We start from the raw sequence: 20,937 nt of genomic DNA, 5'->3' as shown, positions 1-20,937 counted from the left end.
TGCTTCCCTTTTAGGCCACGTAGTTCATGGAATCATTTTTTATTGTACTGCTTTTACTGGAAAAACATAAAGCGATAAGAAAAAAAGAGAAATGTGAAGGAGATTTGATTATTTTTCAAATTTCTTAGCCCCAACACGCATTGGTCAAGCTCCTCAATAGCAGTGGAAGACAAAATAGATGATAAATAAAACACACATTGATGTATATGCTCTGTGGTCAATTGATTCTCTGTGTAAACATTTATATCTTTTACAATGTATTGGGTTAAAAGGTTGAACACACTAATCCATGTGGTGGATGCATGTGATTTTTGATAAAGGTTAATCTTGGACTGAGAAGTCAAGCAGAAAAAATTGCTTTTATAGAGGAAACCTAAATTGCCACCATGTGACACTGAAAACAAACCACTTTAATACTTCACTTAACTCTTCTGAGTAGTTATTGGGGAAACTTGCAGCTAATTAAAATACAAAGACGCAAACACAGAGGACACGGCGACATCTTATTAAGTTATTAACTGATCTTTCTATCGTTCAATAATAAAGGTTGAAACAAGTAACTCCAAATCAAATGTCACGTTGTACAAAGTTTAAACATTGTCTTTAGCATGATTAAATCAATACTTCTGTAAACACATACCTGATAGCATTCACCTGACATTTCACGCATTACCAGAGAATACGTGTCAGTTCCGTAAACACCAATTATCGGCAGTGCCTTTTGTTTGATTACAATCAACTAGGGTTTGATTACAGACACACCTTTTGTTTGCCACCTAACATTTGCATGACGAGGTAATCACATTCAATAAGGGATAAGTATAGAAATGTCTCTGACGGGTCTAACAGACTCATCTGTGATTTGACTTTTATTCTTTGATGTCAGGAATTTGGTCGCTCTTATGTAGCTCTGAGGTCTCGCGTCAAACGACACCAGGGCTCTAAAATTCCACTCTGCAGGATACGGGGCCATGTGGGTCATGACAAATGCGCCCTTCTGGAACACACTGAAATAGCAGCACATATGTCGAACACGGCTCCTGCTACACGGTAGCATGTGTGGCTTTGGGCTCAGCCCTGTCAGCCCCTTACGACTCAAATACATTTCCTTCATTTCCCACCGTTTTCATTTGCTTCCATCTGTTCCCACTCAGCGAGGGACCTGAGATATTACTGGACACCCAAGGTTTAAGAAACACGCAGATCGGTGACCTTTGGCAAAATGCTGGATGTGTGTCTTCCAAATATAAAAATGTTGAAAATCTTAACAATAAAAATCTTTTAATAAAGCACGAGATTACAGACAGAGCTTTGTAATGAAGCAGCAAATTTAAATACCCTACAGGCTCTTTATAAGAAGAGTTAGAGGAAAGCTTTAGACTTTAAATATTCATTTAATGATATACATTTCCAGAGGCAATGTACCAGGAACTGCTGAAGAAATTTCTCCTTTGTCTCCTTGGTGTATGTTATTACTGGCATACAGGCCTACTGTATCAAAGACTTAGGATGGTGTAATAGTTTTTTACGATAACAAGTGAAAACGCATCAGAGTGAGCGACAGTCCGTTGATGAGTTCAGAATGCCAAGAGAGGGCACGGGTTCACTTTGTTGAGTTATCGCTGGGTGGGTACGGGCACAATACTCGCAATCTGTTCGCCTCTCCTCACCAGGTTGGCGGGAAGGTAATTACTGCTGACGATACGGGCGAAATGTGCCACTTATTCAGCTTCTGTGTCAGAACAGTGTCCAATCAGACGGGCTAATGAGCAGCACGGATCCAGTGGGGTCCGCTCCATGCTGCGCTGACGCGTTTGATGGAAACATCTGGCCTTTATCAACGATCATCAGGCCACTTCGAGACCGTCGCCGCGCAAAAAAAACACTCGTTTCACTAAGCGGAAGGAATCCTGCCGCAAGTCACGACTGTAGATGTTTATCATGAAAAACACCAGTAAGTGGAACGTTCTAACTTTGTTTACAAAAGTGAGTAGGCGGAGGATTCTCTAATATCAAAAGCTCAGTGCAAAAGGGAGAACTGCTGTATATTCGTCCAACTAAGGAGACATCGGAAAATAAACTAAGCTGGGAGTCGGATGACTGTTACTACCGCATGAGGATTTAAGTCCTCAAAGAATTAAGAGACACTTTTTCATTTGACAGCAGGAGAATGCTCCTGGCCTCTCGAGCTTCTCCGCGCATTAGCTCTGCCATGAAACGATACAGCAGAATCAAAACAGTGTCTTTACCGTGAAAGCACGACTCAGGGTTGTGTAATCAGGGTTTTTCTCTCCGCGGCTCCCCGTGTTTTACAAAATATGTGCTGACAAACACAAGTGGGGCCACTACACCGGGAGACTGGGAGGGAGCGCGATACACAACGGAGACCCTGAGGAGGAGTAAATACCTGCTGAAGTGTTTCCTCCTCGCGTGCCATATCTCAGCGGCGGCGTGGCTCAGGTGCTGCGAGTGTTCAGCGATCCTCCGAACGGGAGGCTGGAGCGCGTGGGAGAGCCTCGGCGACGGGCCGGCGGATTCCTTTTTTTCCCGCATCCGGGATCTCTGCCAGAAATAGTCACGTCTGTAATTTCATTACCGGTCTCCGGCACGTCTGTTTATTTAGTGACACCAGCTCTGGAGTTTACTCACCGTGCGGGCGCAAGACGTTGGCTCTAACTGTGATTTTTAATAAGATGCGCGCTGCGTTCCTGTTCCAATTAGCGTCATGCGGAAGACGCCGAATGCGCATTCGCGTTGACATTGCTTATATAATTTAAGATTACGGGTTTTAATAAAACACCCTCTTCATGCCTCGTTTCTGCGGATCACCAGCTGCTGGGTCAATTGAATAATTAAGAATTTAATTAAGCTTCGGTTTGGTTCACAATCTTCTAACACAGTCGAGCCTGGTAGTCTGGGCACCAGCAGCAGAGATGAAATAGGGAAGGGGATGATGTACCAAACAAGAATTTAGAGATGTGAGCTCTATCATGCGCTGAAATGGAAAGGTCTGAAGTGGCTTATCTATTTGATCTCCGAATCCTCCAGTTCCACTCCACAGAGTGGGGCTGTTATTTTTCTGCTTGCCCATATTATACTGCAGATTCCAGTGCAACCCTCTAAGGTATGCAGCATTTCGGTCCGTATTATCCCTCTGGACTACTCCCCTCATCATTGCCAGCATGTAATACAATACTTTCTATTGACTTCTTGGGAAGCGGCTCTCATTGTGAATTGACTGAGTTGCTGTGGACTAAAGTAGGATAATTTCACTCAATGCTGCATGAGCAAATGTTAAATCAAAGCTTCTGAACCCTGCGGTATGCAGAACGTTGCTGCCTCCACAATGCCACAATGCCGTCCCCATATGTTGACCCACATGTTTTAACATTTGATAGAAGTGACTGTCTCGATATTTGGCTGCACGATGAGGCCGAGTGTCCCGACACTGATCTGCAATATGTTCAGCTAGAAAAGTTACAAAAGCATCACCTCATCTCTGGAGCTCTGTGGCGTGTGAATGTCGTCACCGAACGGCCAAGCGCACAACGATGTCTGAGGAGACCTAATAAAAAATACTGGAAATATAATTTATTGTGGTGTAATGTAAAGTACTGGACAGTAACTTGAAGGGCTGATATATTGAGACAGTCATAAAGCCGGGGGGCTGAGAGATCAGCATCTCCATGTCCATATTGCTGAGGCCTCTACGGGGATAAATCACTATTTTCCATCAACACAGCGCTGCTAAGATACCCAGAAACACAATTAAGGCAGCGCGCTTCAAAGCACTTCATCATCACTATTGTAAAGCCTGTTAATTCAATTCAAGGCCATGATGAGGATACATAAATAAACATATATTACACAGCCAAAATGGCAGTAATGTGATAAACGTTTTATCAAAAATAAATGTGTTGATAAGATTCAGTGCTTTTGATGATTAATGTCACCCATTTTCTACAATCAAAGCGTTTACTGATCTCAGTTTGTAACAGTTCTATTTACAATGCCATCAAAAGCTTTTGGCGAATGCGTAATTCTCGGATGATCCGCGTTATTGATGTTAACATAAAGTGAGAAACGCTTCCGTTTGTCTTTCGGGCGAGCTCGTCTAAATTAAACGTATTGCTTAGTGTGTTATCATGCCTGGTCCAAACTCTATTACACATGAGATGTAATTCTTTCGGGCCCTACCAGTTGATGTGTTATCTTATGAAGTGCACCTTATTTCTAACCAAATGCAATTAACATGCACCAGAGAAGGAAACAAAGCAGCGTTTAATCAATTGTAATCGTATTGTCTCCCTCAAAGTACGAACATACTCTTGAAGCCCGCACTAATACAAGCATGCGCGCACATAAAGCCTATCTGATTTACTGCTCTGTACACATTGTGCTGACACTGAAAATCACACTATGCATCACAGCACCTGATGAATAGACTCGGTGTGAAGTTATAGTTGGGTTGTAACCTTATGATATATGCAGGTTACAAAGCTGCACGAAGACTGCTTACGCTTAAAGTAGTATTTCTGGAGCCTGGGGAGAAATTGACTTTCCACAGAGCTTATAACCTGATGCACATTTGGCAAATCCAGAGGCAAGATGTCAGAAAAGGTGACTGTGACCTGTGGAAATAATTCAGAATCCCTTAACTTCATTAAAGGCTGGACTGTGAAATTGTTTCATAACTTTTGAAGCATTTTAGACCGGCCTGACTCGAGAACTTTTTAACTCCACAAACTTCAGGTGGAGTTAGGACAAAGCGAGTTGCTCCGAGCTATTCAGTGGGACTTCCACACTTTTCAGCTGCATGCTCAGTATGTTCAGAGCATGAGTTTAAAAAATCGTGTCTGATTTTGGGGTAGACCATGCATAGAAAGATACATTTAACCGATTATCTGCTCTCAAATTGTGAACTCACTTAAACCACAAGATTTGTAAATGGCACTTTCCCATAGACTACAGCGTGTTATTAAGAGTTTCTTTGCAGTAGGGGCATCAGTCCACTTAACTCACAAACAACTTGCCACAGATGTGCACACACATTCTTGTGCCTCTTCCCTTGTTTGCTTTCTTTGGCTGTAGCCACTACACAACTGTTCTTCATCCATTGATGACACCAATCTTCTTGCTTCTGTTGCTGAAGTCCGGTTATTGAAGGTATTTAATTTACCGCTCATCCCAGTAGCTTCTTCACTTCTAAATGACTGGTGGGGAGTTTTTGAGTTTTATTAGGATCATGGTTGTTAACAGATCCTAGTTGTAGGTGGGTACCACCCACAGACGTTCCTAACGAAGGCCTAAACTCCCCACCAATCATTTAGAACTGTACAAGCTGCCAGGACGAGTGGCAAAACACCAAGGTTTACTTACCTTCGTTCTTCTTAACGTGTCTTCACCGTTGCCCACATGTAATGAGCCAGAGCCTAAATTTGTGAATTCATGAAACTGCTCTGAAAGCGGCCGTTATGTGGACGTAGGTCAGGGATAAAAATAAAGAACTTGTAAACTTTTCAGCTTGCTTTATATAGCGTCAATCCAAGGGAATCTGACTCTCGAGGTAAATTGTGTGAAAACTGGCCTGAAGCGGAGCAAATTTTATGACTACCATTGGAGAGTGCAGCTCTGTTTACACCACTTGTGCATCATGCCAGAAAAGAAGCACGTCTCTCTGTCGGCGAGTCGCGATGCCAAATGCAAGATACTGGCGAGTGTTTGCAAATGACTGGAAGAGTCAGGTAAGAACTTTGATGTACCTGTGATGTATTGTTGATTCATTGGGTTTTGTGTCTTGTCTTGTGTTCGTTGCCGTCTTCATGATTTTTGCGGCCTCATGCAGATGTTTGCCGCCCTACTGAGCTGGATTGTGCTCAGGGTTTCTCCGTGCTTGCTCTTGGGGTTTCGGGCTGTGGGTTCTGTAAAGTATCTTGTGTGAGTTTGCATTGTTATTGACACTATATAATAATGATGCTGTCTTTTATAGCTGCTCCTGCTTAGTATGCTCCCCAGTGACTTCTTTAATAGAGGACCATAGGTAACTGTTGTATGCAAACTAATTACATTTGTGTATGTAGCCAGCAAGAACAAAAAAAGAGGCAAGGTCACACAGCCGCTAAGCTCCACAGTAGTGTCTTTAGTTTGTTATGAATTATTAATGATAGGTTACAAGATGACGTGGATGACCTTTCTATTTGGTGTATCTTTTTTTTTTCTGTTTTGCCTCACAACCAGTTGTGTTGTATCCATTAATTTTCTTCTGTTCACATCCAGGGCAGCTGCTTAGCAGTTATATAGTTGGCAGGTTATGCGCTGTGTATGGGGCTCGGTCAAACCAGCATCCTACACTTCAGTTCAGTTGTCAGATAAAAGAAACCATGAGTAGTGCGAGGTCAGAAAAGGAGTTGTAACCGTCTCTGACAAAGCCATACGATTCAATTAATGCTGGCTTGTGTTTAACAAACTGACAGGCTGATCTCGTATTCATGAATATGAAGCAGTTATTCTGCACGAAATTAGTTACCACCAGCTTCTCCGCCGTTTTTTAAAGAAGTGCGTTGTCATAACAACTAAATACTAATATATCCACACCTTCTGGAATGTGCACATTTTTTTTTTTTTTTTTATTTGGTTTGTTAACCTCCTTGGAACTCTGAAAAGCTAAAGATAGCTGTTAAGCCTTCCAAAATCCTCAGGAAGACTATAGTAATTTAAAAAAAAAAATGTATAAAATTATTTTTAATGACATGTCTAAAAGTGAGAGAAAACATGCGTCGCTGTGTGAATTTCGGGCCAGTTAGGAATAATTCCCTGCTCGGAAACGGTGGATAAATATGAGCCCTGGTTTTGGTTTATTCAACTGCAGCTGCAAGTCGGAAAACAAGCTGAAATAACACATATCGCAACCCATTTCCTCGCGATTAGGCACGCTTCTCAGCCGCTAAAGGGATTTAAGACACGATAATAAAGATAAAAAGGAGACATTAATGATTTTGTTATGTTAATTAAAGGCAAGAGGATTAACAACAACACAGGAGCCTTGTAAAGCAATAAACAGACAGGGGCTCTGACATTTTTCCAAAACCATTAATAATAAATGAATTTGGCCCCTGCTGTGATCAAATAAATTGTATGGGATGAGGAAGAAAACACTTTGCATTCTTACTTCACATGAGGGACACTTTCAGTTTGAATTCCAGTGTATGATAAGTATAGTAGTAGCAGCACACACTACATGTTTTCTTTTATTGTGCCTTCAGCATGTATCTGATTGGGTATTCAGACTCAGTGCACGACACTAGAAGATGCTGCCTCGCCCTCCAGACACTTTTTTTTTATCCTCTTTGAAAGATAGGTGATATACTTTAACAAACCTCCAAGGAAAATTGACTTTTTCAGCCATTTATTCAACAGTTATTAATTAGTTTCTTCTTTGGTAGAAAAAAAAAAAACTTAAGTATGACCTCAGAGGATAATAATGCCCCAAGTAGCAGACATAACTTCTTGTAGGCATGTGCATAATTATCCACCAGTGGAATGACGAATTCCTTCAGATGGAAGATGTTTGAGGGGTTTTCTTGCTTATTCTGTCAGTTTCAAATCCCTCCACAACCTTTCAACGGGATTCAAATCTGGGCTATTAATATGCCGTTCTCACATCATCCACCTTTCTGCTTTTTGTCTCTTGGTGGATTTTCTAGCTGACTAAGCACCATTATTCCGTCTCTGGTTCAACTTTAGCTTTTGGTTAGATGATCATGACACTGCACATTACCTTCGAGCTACTTACCCTCCCAAGCAGTAGTCGTAGTCGTAGTCTGCAGATCCTGTGATGATATTTTGGGGTTCTGGCTGCGCTTGTTGCTGAGGCTGTTCTTGGTTGTTTGACATCTATTCAAATTGTGGATGTTTTCCCTTACGTGGAATGATTAATTCCAAATAATTTATTTCAATCTCTTTGTGAGAGCGCTTTAGATCTTGGCTTGGTGCTACCACGCACTCGACTAACAAAAATCCGCCAGTCTATACATGGCAGATTTAAATAAGGACTGTGACGCACCAGGCGGTAAAGAGTATATATATGTGGGTCACAGCTCTTCCCGGGCACTGGGCCATCATCGTGATGTAAAATAAAATGTGATCGTCATTGGAAAGCGATCAGGATGGGAACCCTGAGTGATTTCTATCCGAATTTCAGCAGTTTGAGCTGTAGTAGCTCGCCTGTTGGATTTGACCACACAGACCACCCTTAACTCATCACCAGTAAGCCTTGGCCACCCATGATCCTGTCACTGGTTCATCACTTCTCCTTCCTCAGACCGATTTCTATCACCGTTTCACATCGTAAAAGAAAAACGGACGCTTTGCTTCTTTTCAGTCAGCACAGTTGGTGAAATATATTTCTGCTCATCCGTGAAAGACGGCGCTGAGAAGCGCGCTCGCGTACAGTCGTGGACTTGTTTCAAAATAAACTGCTCATTAAGTAAGAAAATGATTACAGCCTATTAGTGAGGCTGCTAATCAGCCCTCTACTGTAACCTGCAGCTGTGCCTGCCCGCCCGTCTGAGCTGCTTTTTGCCTCTCAAGCTGTGTCCCAGTTCATGTTTACCCCAACGCCATTTCTAGAGGTGCAAAATAACTCGCGCTTAAGCGCGGAGCCGGCTTCCACATTTGTTCACGTAAGCGGTCTGGAGCTCTCGTCAAACATGACTGTTCATACGTTCACCGTAAACCTGCTGTGCTTTTGCGTTGAGGTGACGGGCCTCACCCTATACTGCGAACCTTAAATATGATCTCTATTTACTGGTATTTACAGCGTGTGTTGTGTTAAGAAAATGAGTCTATTTTAAGTTTGTCATCTTACCTCTCTGCTTTTGGAGATGAGCACCAATTTCACCTAGAGGATGCAAACTATACATAATTACCTTAACTACCTGTGATTGCTCTCGCTCTCATTTATATTTGGAGCTGTGACATCTGTCCTCTGTTTCTCTTCCCGTGTGTCGCTGTAGGTTTTAAATACAATTTCATTGTCTTTTTGCTGTTATATACTTAAATGAATACATTTTATTTATAGAAACTGTTAAAATCTCGCCTCGCCTGATCTGACCTGTCATAGGTAATTGTGTTGTAGACAGACCTGTCAAACGCCATCAGCTTTGACACATTAGGTAATTTAAGTGTGCGGGTGACAGCGTCTCGGTGTGGTGAATACCGACCTACCTTAATGTAATAGAGCTGTCATTAATGTTATTAGTTACACCTGTGCTTCTCCTGCAGGTCAAAATGTCTGCCGCGAGAAAAGGTCCATTGGGTGTTTAAAGGTTAATGATGAGTGTAGAGCCAGAGATGCTTTTTGTGGACACGCCACCTGTGGCTTTTACTGCTGCACGCTGCTCGTCACGGTCACCGATTTGTAGACAAATGTCATGGAAACCTGCGGACAAATTGAAATGCTGGCTGCTGGAAAATTACCGGTGGTGTGAAATGGCCAGAGCCACGAGGAAACGAACAACACCGGTGGAACTGCTGCGCCGCGTGTGTGGCACGTAGCGTTTAGGAGCGCTCGCCCCAGGGACGTTTGAGAGCCTTTCATTTGCTTGACGCCGACGCTGCGCCGTGTGATTGGCTCACAGAATGACCTAAGAGTTAGAGGGGTTAATAGCTCAGGATCTAGTTTGCCTTGTTCAGAGATTGACATTAGATTTGCATTAGTTAGCATAATGAATTGGCCTGGTTGGAATGATCTTTACCGACACTGAAAAGGGTAATGAAATTTTAACAAAATCAGCGATGTTTGCTGACCCTTACAAGCCAGGCGGTGGATTACGTATGAAGAACCGAGTTGTCTTTGGAAGGTCTCATAACCTGGCGCTGTACTCTGAAAGCATGTTTGTGGTGTTTTGCACGGGTAAAAAGCACTCGGCTCATTTGAATTCTCAAACAGATGTTGAAGTCGGCTGTGAAGATATGCACTTTTGTTTAATTGATTTTATCTTTAGCCTCTGCTTACGTGGGTGGTTAAAGCTTATTAGCGGGGCAAGATAAAGGCTATCGCTGGGATGTACAGCTATTTTAATCTTTCTTCTCTCAGAAATGGAATGACGCGTCCTGCACCACGCCTTGAATACAGAATTGCGTCTGTGTCTTTGAACAGCTGGGCTGTTTTAGAGAAACCACCTTTACACGTTTCCACCTGGGCAGTGGGCAGCTCTTGCCAGTTAAGTCGTTCAAATTTCCAGACCATTTGAGGAAACACTGAAGAAACAGCTTTAGGACTGGCTGCCTGCAACCACTGGCTCAAGCTGCTAGTCAGTGTGCCATAGTTGACTGTGCCCGGGCACCAGCTCAGTTAGATTTTTTTTTTTTCTTTTCATGTTGGATAAATGGTTTCCACATCACGCCACGTAGCCTCTAGATGCCCCACATTGCGGAAATACAAGTTTGTCTTCAGTGCTGTCTGAAGCAGGTGGTTGGACCTCCCAGGAAAGAACCACTAAGGTATGCTGTAGGCATCGGATCACAGAGCACGACATGTTTAATGACAATGATGGCTTAATCCTGCGTGGAGGTGGGGAGCTGCGAAAAGGGCGTGGAATAACCGAGGTGGCTACTGGGCTGACCCTCCGGGGAGCAAACCCCACCGCGGACATACCCATAAAATGTATGAAAAATGATTAGACTGTGACTAATTACCCGTTTAGTGTCGCCGAAAGTTGTTAAACAGACCATTGCCTTTTAATACCTAAAGTAAGGAATGGGATTAATTAAGCAGAAATGTATTCTTCTTCTCTGCCAAGTCTCTTTCTCACAGTCTCTAAAAAACACTGTGTGATGGGGTTTGCACCTCAGGGAAATGGTCGGTAATGGCCTGAGAAAGGGATCTCCCTTTTACTCAACTCAGTACCCCCTCTTTGGGTGACTGAGTGACTGAATAGGAACATGAGCAGCTGCTTCTATAAAATGGAAGGCAGGGGGAAAGATGGAAGTTTAGAAGACAAAGGATTTATGACTGCACAACTGTTCCCTCCGAAAGCGTGACCATAAAATGTAGAAATCCATAATGGTTTTTAATAGATATATCATTAAATATAGATACGGTTAAAGTAGCGAAACCCCCCAAAATGGCACAGATACCGTGGCTGCTGTCTGCTCTGTATTCTACTGGCGACAAAAGGTTTGGGTTTGTTTGTCAGGTTTTGTGGGGTTGATATTGTTTGTCACCTTTCCTGCTGACAATACCAATGCTGCCTGACTTCATCACTTTAGTAAACAGTTCCATCAGTCAATGACATTTACGCTGCATACCAACAGCGAAAAGGTAAAACAAGTTCACAAACGCAACGCGAGATGCTCCATCATCCCTGTGAAGTATGAAAACCTGCCGCCGGAGCTGCTGCTTCTTTTAAAACAAACAATCCGTTATCGGTTATTTGAAGATGAAAATCAGTCTTGTGACTTTACAAGTAGTCTTCCAAATTGAACCTGTCTGGGCCCTCAAACATACCAGGGATTATACTGTCAGAGGTGTTTACAGGCGTGATCTGATATAGCCTAAAGCAGTGCTGTAATAGCCAGACTTACGGGGCGACTGATGTGAACGCCAGACTGCAGCTATTTAACAGTTTTTGCGAGAGTGCCTCGTATCCGTGAAACGTGGAACGCTGTGGGCATGCTGTAGGTTGCCTGTGCATTTTACACAACTGGAGGCGGCAAAAGCGTTGACAAGTGGTGCAGATTTTAAACAGACAACTTCTCTGCCCCCGTCTCTAGCGTTTTCAAGTGGTGTTACTGTTTTGTGCTGCTGTTGCGAAGACTTAATTCTATTTCCCACGGGACATAGAAACAACCTACAACAATGCAGGCCAATGAAACAAGCCCTAAGCCTCTGAGAGAAGAAAGCAGCGTCAAAGCAAGTAAATGCTTGTACATGTGAAAAGAAATGGACGGAAGATATGCTACACTGTCAGTTGTTCCAGGATCATTGGATTGCCAGGCTGACTGGAGGGTTGGGGCTAGGTAGGTATGTGGTAACTACGTTAGCAGCCAAACATTTGATCCTTTTGTACTTGTTTTCTCACAGCTTCTAGTTTGCGTCTTGGCTTCTAGCAGTAGCGTTGGCAACATTGCCGCTGCTGTAAAAGCTAGAAGCGGTTGTCACGATCTGAATTAGAGGTTGCAAACTCCGTGCTATGATAACGTCTAACGTTTTGTATTAATGAGGACTGTAAACAACAGGAACATTGCCAGCTGAATGTCTGTTTCGGGCCCTCTCAGGCCTCTCCCAGTTGAGCAAACGCCCTACAGATATTCACTCTTGTTTTTTCTTTGTTCCTTCACTCTGCCTCTTCACATTCTTCGCTGCCCCTGACAACCGGTTCTCCGCGGTCTGCCATTACTGCCACTTGGATACCTTTTCCGTTGGGAACACACAGAAGCACCATCCTCTTTCTGTTCCACACAACAGAAATTTCCTTCGTGCTTTGAGCATTTATTTTCCTGCGAGATTCGAAAGCTGTTGACAAAAAATTAAACGGCGATGGCGAGACTCTTAGAAAAGCAATTTAAATGTAATTTCCAGTTTAGTTAAAAACTTGTGAAACCAGTGTTAGTGCGTTTCAGAATGTGCTGGAACATGTGCTATATTGCACGTTGCATCCAGAGTTTACAGTTTTTTATCAATCAGTTGCATCAGGACCACTGTTCCGCTGTTTGAAATTATACAGGCATAGGTGACATGCATGGAAATGTAAAACGTACAGTAGCTCAAATTAAAAGTCGCAGTGATTGTTGCAGTAATAGCATGTGCAGCTCATTTTCCTCCCTCCCGTGTCAAAGGTATCGACGAAGGAATAGCTTATCTAGTCATTCAAGATGTGTATTAGGCAACCATGGCAACCTCGGAGTATGCTAGTATGTGTGTGAAAGAGGATCAGAATGAATGCTGCATATCATACTGTGAATAATTTGTCAGCCCCTCATTAAAAGTTAGTAAAACCGAAGCGCCGGCCACACTCATTATTTGACAGTTTCCCCAACAGCGCCTGGGGCATTGTAATTTTAATTGCAGTACAAATAGGGCAGTGTCTGTGACAAACATGATGCCGTGCAGCAATATCGCCGCGATAAATCGGTTGTCATGCAAATTAAGCAAATAAAGGAAATTGTTGCTTTTAAAATCCCAATTTATAAAATATAAATAAAGTATCTGCGCAGTCTACACCGAATTCTGTTTACTTTAATATTTATGTTTAGCCGGCGAATTTGGATACAAATTGTGAGTTAAGGTTGTGCGCTTATTGTGCTGTAACATTCAGACGATTCAGAGATTTTTTTCCTTGCATAGAAATAAACTGTAGCTAAATGTGACCGTTTCCTTTGTTGGGTTAGTTTTAAATGAACCGTGATCCCGGTGGTTCAAGCGTTCTGATCTACTGTCTGCTGTTTAGGTGGAAATCTCACAACTGGCCACCTTTACATGGACAATATTCTGACTGAAATCATTTTGTTTACATGTCTCAAAAAATTGTATTTAAATATCTTTAATAATCCGAATACTTAATATATTTTGTAACATGTTCAGAATGTATCTATTCCACCCAGTGAAAGTCAGTTAGATCAGGTAATTATTTGGTTGTTGGGTGCTAATATTGTTTTTCTGAACATATGGTCAGTAGTGTTTACCAGCTTTCTCTATCTCATTGTAAAGTCTTTCTGCTCTGTTTGACCAGGGTTGGTTTCATGGGGCATCTTTGTCCTGACTGAGCTGTTGTTCCTATTATTAACAGATTAGGGTTCATGTAGCCATTGATCTGCTTTAAATAAGGATGATAGCAGTCAAAGACTGTTTAAACTGTACTTTGTTGTGATTATATCCTCTTTGTAGTTTATTAGTATGTTAATTCAATCAACAATACAAAACACCCCTCAGTTATCAACAAGTGTCTTTTCAAGAAGCCTCATTTTTATCCATAATGGTGCATTAAATGCATGAAACTCACCAGACTGAGCAACTGTCAGACATCAGAATGTCTCCACTGGGGTCTCAATGATGCATGATGACATTACCAGACCAGTCCAATCAATGTTTGGCTTCGGGTTATAAAGCCTTGAACTTGTGCTCCTTGAAGAGCAGGATTGGGGCATCAGTCACCTCTGGGAAGAAGCAGAGGAGGACTCTCCTGTCCTGACGCTGTGGAGTGACGCCTGTGGCTTTATTCTCTTCTAGCTGTTTTTGCTGCACTGCCGATGAGCCTTATACGCTCGCTATCAAAGCACCTGAAAGGGTCCAAGAGATCCAGTGTGCCTTGTAAACTCAAAAGAAAGACCCTAAAGAAAGGTACAATTTACAGTATTTGAGTTGACTGCAGCGTGTGCAACGTTGTTGTCAGTTTTAACTGCCTGTTCATAACCTACTGACTATTTATTTATTGTCCCCAGACCTGAAAGTCGATGTTTTTCTGAATTGTATTTTAAGCCCCGGGACAATGTTTTGTTTATTCTTGCTTCCTATTATTTCTTTACATGGCAGTTATGCTATGCTATGCTAAAGGTCAGTGAAAGGCTGTAATTATGGTCTGCTGTAGGAAAGGAAGACGTGACACATTCCGTCTATGTCCCTGACCTCCACATTCTTGCTTTTAGATTTTAATAGGACACATTATAACCTGTGTTGGCGCCCTCTGATAGCGCCGGATGTTAATTACCATGTCTGGGTTTGTCCTGGAGAGACTTGGCGTGTGAATTTAAGGAGTTGGAATACATTGACCTGATAGGATCAGAACTCCACTTTCTTTAACTGTGAAAGCCAAACACACATGTGAACCACATGCAGCTTTACTGTTGACCTGACACGCAGTCGCCTTCGGCATAAATGCTGCAGCGAATTGCCAATTAACCACGCCACCTACATCACTCCTACTTCGTTGCATAGTGAGTCACCAAAACACGAGTGTGGTGCAGGTGAAGATGAATCCCTCCATAAAACTGCACACTATAACTTCAAAGCTGCAAGTTGAATTGGAAATGGCCTAACTGTAAATTGCGCAATAAATTCAGTCTACATTTTTTATAGAATATTTTCCTCGAGCACCTTATAAATAGACCATGGGATTGTGAGTTGCCAATGTTTGTGTCTGCAAAGGGTATCCATAATGTCTAATTCCTCCCTGGTAATGGGATGTTGGTACAGCTGGATCCTTATAGCCCCGTGCGAGGTGGTAAATTCGGTCGTAGGACAGCGGAGATCAGTCTGTCAGCTGCGAGATTTACATTTTACATGCTCTTAAAGTCCTTGTCCGACGCCAAGGGTGCCAGAAACCGCTGCCAGATTGCCAGACACCAGGCCAGTGATGAGCCCACACAGCCATTTTACGGCTGTGCTTTCTAGGCTTTATAGCCCGTGCTGATGCACTGAGGACACAAGCGAAAAAGAACATTGATTGACCACTTGGACAATGCCAAGATGCCATAACTTAAAACTGCAGCCTGATTACTTTTTATCCGAGCTACATGAGAGGCCCCAGCGTCCGCTTCAATCATGATGTTTGTTTATATCGCAGCTTGGCATCGCACCAGTTGCTCTATATTCCATGCCATCTATCCCATTTTCACTTTGGTTTTTGAATTTGAATCAAAATAATACAGTATACAGTGTGCTGTGTTGAGGTTTTTTGTGAATGTATTCATTCATATATATATATTACATGGCTGAGTGGTGCCTGTGGGATTCATCCGTGTAAATTAAACTGGGCAGTCAGCTGTTACACCACGCTCTCTGACTGCTTTCATTTCCTCAACAATATTGGTTGACAAACATAATTGCAAGTTCTTAGATATGTGGACGATACCGAACCGTTACTACTAAACCGTTACTGAAGCCAATGACTGTGAGTAACTGGTAAGTATATTGTTTTGGGTATATATTTTATATCTTCTCAAAATCAGTGGATAGTGAATGTGAAAAAACTGCATATAGTTTGAAATATTGTTAAGGTTTGAAATAGTCATCATGCAGAATTTCTTCAGATATCGAGTTGTTTGCCATAAGTTCCAGAGAAATTTCAAGTCAAGGCTGTCGGGCTTTAAGTTACTGGGTGTCAAAGTTTTATAGCTCAGGGGACGTTGGGTATTTTCTGTTGCTGATGTATTTGGTTTTCCATCATTCATTCCTTTGTAATCTACCGAAATTGCTTTTGTTCAGCGAAATAACTGCTTATACGACGGGGGGAAGAGTTGTTGTCGGCCCGACTGTAAGGTACGACGTACGAAGCAGCGAGACGAACGCCCGGGTCTGTTCTTTAAATGTTTATTTTGACGTCTCTGCCCAATGATGGACTAAAGTTAAGGTGAAAGCCCAGAGGTTGTAATTAATTTGTCTTTATTCCTCTAATTTCTTTCAAGCGCCTTACTTAATGAAATCCCACAGCTATTAATCTTTTGACATACCTCTGAGCTACTTTGTCAGCGAGCCACCGTGAGTGCGCAAACCGAGCCTGACATTTGACTAATTGCAGTCATTTGAGAGTGATCACTTCTGTAATGTATTGGAAATGCACAGCGGCGGAACGCAACATGCAGCCCACCTCTTCTCCTCTCCGCCGTGACCCACTTTACTGACGGGTTAAGGTAAACGCTGTCTAAAAAAAACTTGACTAATCAGGGGCTCCTTTTTTTTTTTTTTTTATTATTCTTTACAAGGTCCAGTCTCGATTATTTGCGGAAGCTGAGAACGGATCCGTGCCACGTTCGCTGCTGCGCGCCTCACTCCCCTCCCTCCTGTTCCGCGCTGGAGCCGCTTAAGAATGACTCTTACCTGTCCTTGCCACCATCCAAATTGCTGCGTTTTTTTTATATGAAGACCTCAGTCACATCCTCCTGGGCTGGAGTGGAGAGCTCATTACAGCCAGAGGAGTACATAAGAAATAATGAATAGCGGAGGGTAAGCATGCGTATATGAGGCGGAGGGAAACACGGAGAGAGTGCGCGGTGTAGACTGTGGAGGAAAGTTGTAAATATGAGCTATGAGGAAAGCCCTTTGGAAGGTGAAATAAGGGGCACTCGGGGACTTGCCGTATACATTGCACCTGTCTTATCATCATTTAACTCTTATTTGTTGGACTTACTAAACTGTCAGCAATTCCCTGCCTTCTTGGCCTTTTCCTGTAAAATGCCATGGAAATGCTGACAGGCTGCCAAACCGGAGCTGTCTGGAAAAAGACTGCCGCTGCTTTTCCTCCACTTCAGTGTTTTTTGTCAGGATTAGACGTACACACACACACACGCGCGCACATCTAGCTGCATTTGTATTCCATAGCCCACCTTTCAAATGTAAATTCACTTAACAGCAGCTTTTTCTAATAGATTCTTCCTCTTCTCAGCTCACCTAGGAAATTAGTAATATCTCCTTTTTTTTTTTTTTTCTGATCACGCCGCTCTCTGAAACATGCTTCTCCTATCCCTGAAGTCTGTCAGTGATGTTTCCTGTAATTGTGTATTTTCCTGGACCAATTCAATTGTCTCTTGATGTATTCCTCGCTCAGCTGAGCGTGTCATTACACACATCATTTGTGTGCAATTTAATGCGGTATGCAACAAGGTTACATTTCTGTGGTGGTTCAAATTGAGGACTCATAGCATTTCAGGCGCAATCATTTCTCTCTCTGTCTCTCGTTTTCACTCACTCTCAGAAATTGCTTCGGCAATGATTCCGCGCTCCTGTGCTTCGCTCGGTCATGCCGCATTTTAAATTCACATTGGGAGATATTCCAATTATCAGTCAGGTAATGTGATGAAAATAGTGACTTTCTCTCTTTAGCCCGCGTGTGAAGATCAATTCTTCTCATGTGTACTGCGTCATGAAATTATATCCATCTGTTGTTTTGCTGGTTGTGGACAGTACTCAGTGACGATTGTAACGCAGTGTCTCTGTTAGCTACATTTAGGTGACAAAAGGACAGTTTGACACATTAAACTGCAGCTGTCACAAAAAAAAAGTATTTACCTTTCTCCTATCTGTTGTTGGAACAACATTAAGACATTGTTTCCAGCCATGGTCACGTCTAAATACTGAAAATGATTTGGTATCTTTATTTGATGGAGGCCGTATGGAGGGTCTCCTCTTTGACCTATCAAAGAATAGAGCAGTCCCTTCGTATTTTCTTCCTTTGTTTTTCTTTGACACATTGCTCAATCACAAGGCCGTGGCATATATGAAAGTGACAGGGTTCTCATTAACTTTAATTATTGCGAGTCAAGTCATCTGAAGGCATTGTTTAGTCCCAGCTCCCCCCTCCACATTCAGCCACGGGCCCTGTCCTCCATCACCTGTGAAGGTCTAATCTTATCTGCGGCTGTTGCGTGGCTGTTCATTAATCACCCCCCCAGACCAATGAAATGGTGACTGATATTTGACGTGGCCTTGTCCGGCCATCCCTCAGGTGCTGGGACTTCTTGCTGCTGTTGGTTGGCCGGCGTACTGCAGCTCTTTCGCTTTATTTTGGACTCGCGTCTGTGTGTGCATAAAGCAGCAGTGTCCTCTACATGGGACAGTAACCAGTAGTTCAACATACTATTCTTCTGCTATTGAATTGGTCTCATAAGTTGCAGTGAGCTCCTGGCCTGGCTTGTTTTGACCAAAAACTCTATATAAATATGGACAACGTATCCCCACTTTGTGGCACTGGCCAAACTGACTTTTCCTGGGTTTTGCCAGAGTCAGCGTTTTTATTTAATTAATACTGCATTCTGCTCTAAATCCCACAAGTTACAAGGAAATGTTGGTTTATACACTGTAATTCTTTCTTTTTTTTTTTCTTCCAACTCTCAAGGTCCTACATGTGCTTCATGTAGCGGTTGGCTGATCGTGATGTCACATCCGGTTTCTATACCATCAAATAACTACCTAAAATGAAACGTATGAGAAAAATGGACACTTGAATATGCATCGGTATTATATTAATTAAATAAAAATGAAACCGGCGTTGAAAGGCCCGAGTCCCATCCACTAACAAGAAGGGGGTGGAGCTTATGACCTATACTGCAGCCAGTCACCAGGGGGAGCTCCTCTTGCTTTGGCTTCACTTTTGAGGAGCTGTACCGGCTGTCAGCTGTGATCTGGTGCCAAACAGTTTTGCTCAGTGAATAGTCTATTCTAATCTGTTGTAGCCAGATTCAGTCCTCATCACAATATGTAACTGGTAACACGGCATTAGGATTTCATTTTGGGGCTAGTGTCGACCGATGCAGCGATTAAAACACCTCTTCGTGCAAGTTGATAGTCGTACTACACCAATCAGAACTAGTCTGTTGCAAACAAATTCAACTCCCCAACACTCAGATGATGATTGTAATCACTGTCCATCGCCGCACAAAACGCGGTCAAACGAACGTAATCAGCTCCCAACATACGACTGCAGACCAGCTTTCCGCTACAAACCTTTTGTGGCGGGGGGGGGAAGTCGGGCTGACTTCCAGGCTAACTCCTTCCACTTATTTGGCGGAAATTGAAACACTAAGTTATCATCGTATTTCTTGGTCGGAGTCGGCACAAGACGTGGTGTGACTGAAATCCGCAATGGCCGTGAATGGAGAGGGGGTGCGTGCGCGCGTTCGGAAGGATATGGGGGGTCGGGGAAGAAGGAGGGAGATAGAAATAGTTTGCTCTCGTAGCGGCAGGATATAAATGGCACAAAGATGAAACAAATCAACCTTAGGTAGCCCCGGCCGTTAGCCAATCCATAGTAATCAGTGAGACCGCATCGAGCTCTCCGCTTCATGGACCCTTACCAATCAGCAGAGAAAACAGAGAGCTGTCATTTGTTTTCCTCTGCTCGCTGATGGAGACAAAGGCCGGTGAGAGTAAAGTGTGGTAATTATATATGAAGGGGGGGGTGCATATTTCTCTATTTTAGTGCCATTACCACCTTTTTAAAAGTAGTTTTGCTCCGCGCCGTTTGTCAGTCGCTTAACGGAGTGTCCCTCCGGCCGCGATTAGGGGATTGATCAGGGACGTGAACTAACGCATGCCCACCGCTGATGTCAAAACACAGATGGCATGACTCACTTCGCAGCCCCTCTAAAAAGAGATTTCGTTTAATCTCGTCTTATGGACAAGTGCGGCCGAATAACTTCCAGGGGGATGCGCGCCGTCTATATCCGTATCGATCTCCGTTAATTGCCGCGACAGTGAAATATGAAATTAAACATGAGGCGATTTATAATTCAGAAAATATCACTTATCTCCTCGCACGATGCGCAGGCACAAAGGCGGCGAGGACACGCACAAACACACACACACACACACACACAACATCTGCTTTGTATGCGGCGCCGTCGTAGGATGATCTTCCCGATGATTTGGCATCGGCGTGCTCAGGTTTCCATAACCTTTGGACGCCTCCCATCCTTGTCCTACAGAGAACCGAGGACAAAGCTCTGCCCTATTAGAGATGAATAATGAGCCTGTTGGCAAAAGAGACATCGCTAATGTTTTGTCCAAATATCTCAAATCTGTCCCCAATGATAATGTATTCTGCGCCGGTGCCAAACAGCTCTATATTTGAAGAGGTGATTTCATTGCAGATATGACTTATAAAATCTTTAGACTGAAGAAAGGGGAAAAAAAAATAAATAAATCCTCTCGCGCTGTATGTCTGGCGGGTGTATAGGCATCGCAGTGAGGGCTTAGTTTGTTTTCCTGTAATTGATGCTTTGTCTGTGTGGCGGCATAGCTTTGTTTGTTTATGCTAATGGCTGCGATGACCTGTTGGTCCCCAATCTAGCAGGGAAATGGCAGCCGATGCTTTGGGGAGTGAGCCATTGATCTCTCTTCAGTGCCTCTTTCTTCGCAGGTACTTGAGATTAACTGAGCCCGAGCAAAACAAAAGAAAACATAACAAAACCCGGGGGAAAAAAAAAAAAAAAAAAAAAAAAAAT

The 20,937-nt window shown here is 43.0% G+C and overlaps 1 long non-coding RNA gene across 1 annotated transcript in view; it reads left to right on the top strand.

The window, feature by feature from the left end:
- The window catches only part of LOC125005323, a 179,289-nt gene that overhangs the window by 37,869 nt on the left and 120,483 nt on the right, over positions 1 to 20,937 (top strand). The window contains exon 3 of the long non-coding RNA XR_007112443.1: positions 5,661 to 5,744. This is a non-coding gene — a long non-coding RNA (uncharacterized LOC125005323). The remainder of the gene's footprint in view (positions 1 to 5,660; positions 5,745 to 20,937) is intronic.

This window comes from Mugil cephalus, chromosome 3 (genome assembly GCF_022458985.1).
Source record: "Mugil cephalus isolate CIBA_MC_2020 chromosome 3, CIBA_Mcephalus_1.1, whole genome shotgun sequence".
Taxonomy (NCBI): domain Eukaryota; kingdom Metazoa; phylum Chordata; class Actinopteri; order Mugiliformes; family Mugilidae; genus Mugil; species Mugil cephalus.
The sequence above is the reverse complement of the archived record's forward strand: the minus strand, read 5'-3'. Positions and strand labels throughout refer to the sequence as shown.